Raw genomic sequence first — 9095 nt, 5'->3', positions numbered from 1 at the left:
TCTCCTCTTACTCCCTGGTCTTCCAAGCCCTGTTCTGCTTTTCTCTCATACTGTATAACCTTAAGTAAGTACTGTATTCAACTACTCTACCTTTCAAAGGTTTGTTTGATAATTCTGTAACTAAAATTGTGGCAAAGTGGAGAACTTTGATGTATATTTCCTCTCTTCTTGTATTTGATCTACTTTGGTCATATGAATCCTGGGGAAATCAGGTCACTATGTCTCCTACTCCTTTTCTCATTACTCTACACCACTGAATTTAAATTGAAATCTTTTTTAAAAATCTTTTTTTTATTGTTAAAAACCTTGACAAATATAAATATAAACAAATGTGTATTTCCATGCACAAAGAACATAAAATGGACTACCTGTGTATCTTTATTAGTGATCATCTTTATTTGAATATTTAAAATTTAACATGGACCTTTCAAATAATGATTAAATAAAAAAAACCTTACCTTCCATCTTGGAATCAATACTAGGCATTGGTTCTAAGGCAGAAGAGTGGTAAGGGATAGGCAATGGGAGTTAAGCAACTTGCCCAGGGTCACACAGCTAGGAAGTGTCTGAGGCCACATTTGAACCCAGGACCCAGCTGCCCCATGATGAAATATTTATTAAGTGCCTACAGTGTACTAGGCACTGTGCTAAACACTGTGGATTCAAAAAAAGGCAAATGACAGTTTCTGCCCTCAAGAAATTTGTAATCCATTGGAGATAATAAGAAAATGAATATGTACAAACAGACCATATGCTGGATAGATAGGAAATAACTAAAAAGAGGAAAGGCACTAGAATTAAGAGGGGTTGGGAAGGATGGCATTTTACTTGAGATTTAAAGGAAGCAGGGTGGCTAAGTAGATAGAGTGCTGGGCACGGAGTCAGGAATACTCCTCTTCTTTTAAAAAATTTGTAATTTTTTCTCCCCCAAATAGAACCCTTTGCAAATATGAGGGTCATCTTTGTGCAGGGGCCATGCTAATCTATCATTACAATTTTAGTATATGTGCTGCTAAAGTAGGCACAATATTCTTCTTCTTGAATCCAAATGTAGCCTCAGACACTTGCTAGCTTTGTGATGCTGGTCTGTGCCTCAGTTTCCTTGTTTGTAAAATGAGAAGGAAATGGGAAACCATTCCAGTATCTCTGCTAAGAAAACCCCAAGAGGGGACATTAAGAGCTGGATATAACTGAGAAGACTGAATAACAATAAAAAAGAAAGCTGAGAAAGCCAGTAGGTAGAGATGAGAGGGTTAAACATTCCAATTATGGGGACAGTCAAAGAAAATGCCTGGAGCTGAGATATAGAGTGCCTAAATGATGGAACATCCAGGAGGCCAGTACCACTATGTGGAAGCAGGTAGTAAGATTTAAGGAAACTGGAAAGGTAGAAGGGGCTAGGTTATCAAAGGCTTTAAATGCTAGATCCATTTTGTATGTGATCTTGGGGGCATTAAGAAAGTACTTGAATTTATTGAATTGGACTATGCTTTAGGAAAATCACTTTTAGTGTCTGAATGGAGGCTGCATGGAAGTGAGGAAAGTCTAGAGGCAGGTAAAATCACCAGCAGACTATTGCAGAAGTCTAGGCATGAGATGATGAGGGCATGCCCCCTAGAGTGGTACCAACCTTGCTTCTTTCTATCTTTTTTTTAAAACTTTTCCTCTGCTTTCCCAATTTTTTCTTTTTTAGTTTTATTATGTTTTTAATTATCTTTAAAATTTTTTAAATTTGATTCCCCTCTCAATTATATGTAAAAACAGTTTCCAACATTTTTCAAAGAATATTGAGTTCAAATTCTCTCTCTTCTTTCTTCCCCAGCCCCTCGGCCACCTATTAAGATATTGTAAGCACTCTCATATAGATTTTACATGCACAATCATGTAAAACATTTTTCCATATTAATCTTTTTGTGGAAGGAATAAAAAAATTAAGAAAAAGTTTAAAAAGTTTGATTTGGTATGCATTAAGACTATCAATTCTTTTTCTCCAGAAGCAGATGGCATTTTTAAAAATCATGAGTCCTTTGGTATTGTTTTGAATCATTGTATTGTTGAAAATAATTGTTATTCACAATTGTTCATTGTACATTATTCCTGCCATTGAGTATAATGTTCTCCTGATTTTGCTTATTTCATTCCCCTTCAGTTCATGTAAGTCTTTTCAGGTTTTTCTGAATTCCTCCTGCTTGCCATTTCTTACATCACAATAATATTCCAGTATAATCATATACTATAACTTACTCAACATTCCCCAAATGATAAATATCCTCTCACTTTCCACTTCCTTGCCCATACAAAAAGAACTGTTTTAAATATTTTTGCACATATAGGTCTTCTCCCCACCCCCACTTTTTTTTTATCTCTTTGGGACACAACCCTAGTAATAGTGTTACTGGGTCAAAGGATATGTTTTAAAGCCCTTTAGTCATAGTCCAAACTACTCTCTAGAATAATTGAATCAGTTCACAACTCGGCTCAATTTTCTTACATCCTTTCCTAGTTTTGTTGTTTTCCTTTTCTGTCATAAAACTCAGTCTGATAGGTATGGGGTGGTACTTCAGAATTGTTTTAATTTGCATCTCTGTGATTAATAGTAATTTAGAGCATTTTTTTGGTATGACTTGTAGTGAGAATGTGCAATCAACACTGCAAAAGGCTAACTGCAGAATTTCTGGCAGTTAAGAAGGGTTTAGAACCCTGACTAGAGGCAGTTGGTCCTGGAGGCTCGATCAGAGCAGAAGGGTCAACTGAGCTCAGTCTTGGGGCTGAAACCTGGCCTTGATTCCCTGATTCTGTGCCTTTTCTCTTGAGATTTTGTAGTTTGGATAATTCCTCTGGATCTCCTTGACCTTCCCTATTCCAATCACCATTTCCTTTCCTGATTTCCTGTGGGTTCTGGGAGAAGGGTGGATTTGGGTGGTAGCATTCAAACTTTGAAGACTTAGGTTTTTCCCCATAGTCAAGTAGAGCTTACCCTTGATACAAATTATCTCCTGATTCATTGTGGGTAACCTTCCTAACCTCAAAGGCAACAAAACCTCCTGGGACCGAGTGAGGGCAGGCCTTTTCTCAGTCTCCCATTCCTGTGTCCCTCCCCCACCTGAAGCTTCTCCCTAGGCAGTTGTTAGAAAAACCTTGTATCCCTCTGTCCTTTATAACCAACTCTGAAACTTAATAAACCCTGTTGTCCTTTAATCAAACCTTTTGCTAAATCATTGGTTGAATGATAAAGGAGGAATATAGGAGAGAAAGGAATAGTTTCTCTCTGGGTCCTGAGGGAGGTGGAGGCGCCCATCTTGGAGGAAGTGGTGATCTCTATACTTCCTCTGAATAAGCCCTTAAATTTCACAGACAGGGAAGAGCCTTGGCACTTTTCCTTTGTGAACCTGAGAAATTGACTAGAGAGCCCTCTAGTTAGTTTCAAACCATTTCTGGCTGGCCCTAACCTTTTGTCTGTAGAAGTGCCCTTCCTACCTGAAGGGTTCAGCCTGTTTCCCTTCAGTCTGTCTGTCTCAAGCCTGCGTATCCAGTCTGTCTCTCCCTGTTGCAGCTGCCTGCCCAACTACCTCATCCTCTCCCCTTGCCTCTCATTCTACTTCATCATCTTGTATTTCCCTAAACTCAGTCATTCCCTTATATCTCCTACCACCTCAATTTAATACCTCCACTATTGCACTCTCCTTTCCCACCTACTGACCTCGGAACCTACAAACCCCATCCACTGAATTTTATCTCCTTATTACAACTTGCTTTATCCTCTTATTACAGACTATAGAGAGACTAGTAAAAAATATTTTGTGCCATTATGATTGTTGTGTATTACTCTCCATCCTATTTCCCCCTTTTTAGTTTCTGATCCCCACCTCTCCAAATTTGCCCTTTTTTCTATCAGTCCCTCCTCCAATCTCCTATCCCCTTCCCCTCTTACTTTTCTGTAAGGTAAGGTAGATTTCTATACCCTATTGATTATGTTTTTCCCTCATTAAGCCAATTCTGAGGAGAGTAAGTTTCACGCATTTTCTTCCCCACCTTCCCCATCTTCCCTTCCACTGTAAAAGCTCTTTCATGCCTCTTTTATGTGAGATCCTTTACCACAGTCAATTTCCCCTTTCCACCCCCTCTCAATGTAGTCCTCTTTCTTATGCCTTAATTTAATTTTTAAAAAAATCATTCTGTCATATTCAACTCACATTCTTCCTTTCTGTCTATATATATATTCTTTCTAACTGCCTTAATAATAAAATTCTTAGGCGTTATAGGAATCATCTCCCCATGCAGGGATGTGCAGAATTTAACCATATTGAATGTCTTTTGATTTCCCTTTCCTGTTTACCTTTTTTATGCTTCTCTTTAGTCTTATATTTGAGAATTGAATTTTCCATTCAGCTCTTGTCTTTTCATCAGGAATGTTTGAAAATCCTCTATTTCATTGAATACCCATTTTCTCCCTGAAGGATTATGTTCAATTTTGTGGGGTAAGTGATTCTTGGTTAAGGACCTAGGGCTTCTTTGCCCTATGGAATATCATATTCCAGGTCCTCCTATCCTTTAGTGTAAAAGCTGCTAAATCTTATGTTTTAAATAACAGTTGGGAAACTGTGACTCCATGATATTTGAATTGTTTCTTTTTGTCTGCTTGTAATATTTTGTCTTTGACCTGGGAGTTCTGGACTTTGGGTATGATATTTCTGGGAGTTATCCTTTTGTAATTGCTTTTAGGAGATCAGTAGACTCTTTCAATTTCTGTTTTGCCCTCTGGATCTAGAATATGAGGGCAGTTTTCCTTTATAATTTCTTGAAAGATGATGTCTAAGTTCATTTTTTGGTCATGGCTTTCAGGTAGTCCAACAATTCTTAGATGAGCTCTCCTGGATTTATTTTTCAGGTCAGTTGTTTTTCCATTGTGATATCTCAAATTTTCTTCTTTTTTCTTCTTTTGACATTGATTGCTTTTTTGATGTCTGATGGAGTTATCAACTTCTACTTGCCCAATTCTGTTTTTAAGGCATAATTTTCTTGAGTGGGATTTTGTATCTCCTTTTATGGCCAATTCTGCCTTTTCAGAAATTCTCTTCAGTTTATTTTTGTATATATTTTTCCTTTAGCCAGGAGGCTTAAGAGGTTTTTCTTCACTGGAAGAAATTACCAATTGGTCTATTCTATTTTTTTTAAGTATTAATTTCTTCAGTACTTTTTTGTGCCTCCTTTACTAAGCTGTTGATTCTTTTTCATGATTTTCCTATATTGCTTTCATTTCTTTTACAAATTTTTCTTCTATCTTATTTGATTTTAAACTCATTTTTGAGATCCATTATTAATTCTCTTTGAGTTGAGAGCAATACATATTTTTCTTGGAGGCTTTGGATACAGTAGTATTGACTTTGTTGTCGTCTTCTGAGTTTGTGTTTTGGTCTTTCCTGTTATTAAAATAACTTCCTATTTTGAATTTTATTTTTGGTTGGTTTGATCTTTATACAGCTTTTTTCTTTTCTTTTAATTTAAAAAACTGTTAAAGTTGGGGTCTGTAACTATGTTGAAGGGAGCACTTTTCCAAGCTTCAGGTTCTTTGTGCAGTTGCCTTCAGATCTGGCTCTGGGATCTATCTGCTTTCAGTTCTTCCAAGCTGGTATGATGTAAGGAGATGTGTATTTAATACTCTCCCAGCCTGTGCTCTAATCTATGAGTAACCACAAGTATTCTTTTCCCCCTTACAACTGTGACTCACCTGTGGTCGCAATCATTCTTTAGTGCTCTTGCATATGGGTAATGCAAAAAGGGTCTTGCACACAGAGACAGCAAAGTGACCCCTGCAAATTCCTTCTTCTTCTTCTTTTTTTTTTATTCTTACATTTGGCCTTAGAATCAATACTGTGTATTGGTTCCAAGGCAGGAGAGTGGTAATGGCTAGGCAATGGAGGTTAAGTGACTTGCCCAGGGTCACACAGTTAGGAAGTATCTGAGGCCAGATTTGAACCTGGCTTTCCATCCACTGAGCCACCCAGTTGCCCACTGCAATCTCCTTCTAAATAGTTGCCAAAACCCTTCTTAATGTCTGTGACTGAGAGTACTGGAAGCCTTTGTTGCTCCTTCAGCTGTGTCCAGGGCCTTTAAATATGTAGCCACCATGCCATTCAATGCATACATGTATGTTAGGTATTGTTATCATATCATTATGTCTGGGGCTCCTGCTCATTTCATTTAATCATACCTATTTTTACTCTTTCTTTGTCTATCATGATTGTTACCCTTGCTTTTTAAATTTATCTGAAGCATAATACATTCTCTTCTGCTCCCTTTATTTTAATTTTGTGTGAATGTTTATTATAAATAAAATAGTTGTATTTTTCTTTCTCATCTATTTTGCTGCCCTCCCCTGTTTTATGGGTGAGTTTATCTCATTTATGATCACTCTCTATCACAATATTTATACTTTTTCCTTTTGGCACCTTCCTCTTTTACAAAGAAGAGGGGGATAAAGAAAGAGAAAAAAACTGATTGGCATTAGCAATCAATATGTGCATTTTTCTATTCCTACTTCTTTGACATTCATCTCTTCATCATCCTGTTCTTTAGGTCTTATATCTTTTTTCTTCTTTTTTAAAAGCATTTATTAATATTTATTTTTTTGAAAAGTTAACATGGTTACATAATTCATGCTCTTACTTTCCCCTTCACTCCCCTACTTCCCCCTAACCTCCATGGCAAATGTGTATTTCCACTGGTTTTAACATGTGTCATTGATCAAGACCTATTTCCAAATTGTTGATAGTTGCATTGGTGTGGTAGTTTAGAGTCTACATCCCCAATCATGTCCACCTCAACCCATGTATTCAAGCAGTTGTTTCTCTTCTGTTTCCATTCCTGTAGTTCTTCCTCTGAATGTGGGTAGCATTCTTTTCCATAAATCCCTCAGAATTATCCTGGGTAATTGCATTGCTGCTAATACAGAAGTCCATTACATTCTATTTTACCACAGTGTATTGGTCTCTGTGTACAATGTTCTTCTGGCTCTGCTCCTTTCACTCTGCATCAATTCCTGGAGGTCTTTCCAGTTCACATGGAATTCCTCCAGTTTATTATTCCTTTGAGCACAATAGTATTCCATCACCAGCATATACCACAATTTGTTCAGCCATTCCCCAATTGAAGGGCATACCCTCATTTTCCAGTTTTTTGCCACCACAAAAATCGCGGCTATAAATATTTTCATACAAGTCTGTTTGTCTATGATCTCTTTGGGGTACAAACACAACAATGGTATGGCTGGATCAAAGGGCAGGCATTCTTTTATAGCCCTTTGAGCATAGTTCCAAATTGCTTTCCAGAATGGTTAGATTAGTTCACAACTCCACCAGCAATGCATTAATGTTCCAGTTTTGCCCCATCCCCTCCAGCATTCATTACTCTCCCCTTCTTTCATTTTAGCCAATCTGCTAGGTGTGAGGTGATACCTCAGAGTTGTTTTGATTTGCATTTCTCTAATTATTAGAGCTTTAGAACACTTTCTCATGTGCTTATTGATACTTTTGATTTCTTTATCTAAAAATTGCCTATTCATGTCTCTTCTCCATTTATCAATTGGGGAATGGCTTGATTTTTTATACAATTGGTTTAACTCCTTGTATATTTGAGTAATTAGACCCCTGTCAGACTTTTTTGTTATAAAGATTTTTTCCCAATTTGTTGTTTCCCTTCTGATTTTGGCTACATTGTTTTTGTTTGTACAAAAGCTTTTTAGTTTGATGTAATCAAAATCATTTATTTTACATTTTGTAATTTTCTCTAACTCTTGCTTGGTTTTAAAATCTTTCCTTTCCCAGAGATCTGACAAGTAAACTACTCTATGTTCACTTAACTTATTTATAGTTTACCTCTTTATATTCAAGTCATTCACCCATTCTGAATTTATCTTGGTGTAGGGTGTGAGATGTTGATCTAAACCTATTCTCTCCCATATTGTTTTCCAAATTTCCCAGCAGTTTTTGTCAAATAGTGGATTTTTGTCCCCAAAGTTGGGCTCTTTGGGTTTATTGTACACTGTCTTGCTGATGTCACTTACCCCAAGTCTATTCGACTGATCTTCCTGTCTTTTAGCGAGTACCATACCGTTTTGATAACCACCTCATCTCTTCTGATCAACCTTTCAAAGTCAATTCAAAGTTGAAATTTTTTTGATTATAACCATCCATTCTTTGAATTTACTGTTCCTCTTATTCTCCAATTCTCCCTTTTCTCTGTCCTACTCTGTCTTCTTATTGAGTCTGATGTATTTCCATATGAAGCTCGTGTGTGTGTGTGTGTGTGTGTGTGTGTGTGTGTGTGTGTGTGTGTGTCTGTGTTTAACTCACTCTATCCTATTTCAAATAAAGAAGATTGTGAGATATACATTCCCCTCATTTATTCCTCTCATGTTTATAAAATATACTTTTTTCCTATTCATCATATTTTGCAAAGTAGTAATTTCATCTTCCCTTTGCTTCACTTCTTTTTGGCTGTATTCCTTTTTCTTTCCTATCTTAAAGCTAAGAGAAAATAAAACCTTTCCCAGGCCAAGTGTTTTTTTTTTCTCATTTGGTTTCCTCTGTTACGCTTAATGACATCATCATTCTGGAGGACCCTTGTCTCTTATTCCCCTATTAAAATGTAAGTACTTCATAGTTTAGCTCCTTCTAATTGCTCAGACATATTTATGTTCTATGTGTCTCAACTCCTGTGTTTCCACTATAATTTTTTCTCCAGCTTTTGTTTCTTTCCATAAGAAGGACTTCCTACCTGTGCTCCATGTTTTTTGATGGCTTCCTTGATGCAATCCCTATCTCTTACCTTTACTAAATTCTAGTCATTTTCTTTTGCAGTTCTGGACTAGAAGGAACAACTTATGTTTCCTTCTGGTTTTCTTTATCATTGGTCTTTTTTCAGATAATCAGATATTCAGGGATCCTTTTCAGATATTTGCTGGGATTTATGCTTGAGAATTATGCTTTTCTATAATGTTTCATCTTAACTGGAAGTCTAATAGTATGAATGAACTCATTAGAGGGTTTGGGATATTCCCTGGGATTTAAAAGTGGTTAGATGTCCATGGTGAGATG

The 9095-nt window shown here is 36.8% G+C and overlaps 1 pseudogene; it reads right to left on the bottom strand.

The window, feature by feature from the left end:
* Positions 1 to 929: 929 nt before the first annotated feature.
* On the bottom strand, positions 930 to 1025 carry LOC123232742 (annotated as a pseudogene).
* Between the last annotated feature and the right edge of the window lie 8070 nt (positions 1026 to 9095).

The sequence above is a fragment of the Gracilinanus agilis genome, chromosome 1, assembly GCF_016433145.1.
Source record: "Gracilinanus agilis isolate LMUSP501 chromosome 1, AgileGrace, whole genome shotgun sequence".
Classification (NCBI taxonomy): domain Eukaryota; kingdom Metazoa; phylum Chordata; class Mammalia; order Didelphimorphia; family Didelphidae; genus Gracilinanus; species Gracilinanus agilis.
This window is presented reverse-complemented; position numbering and strand designations above follow the sequence as displayed.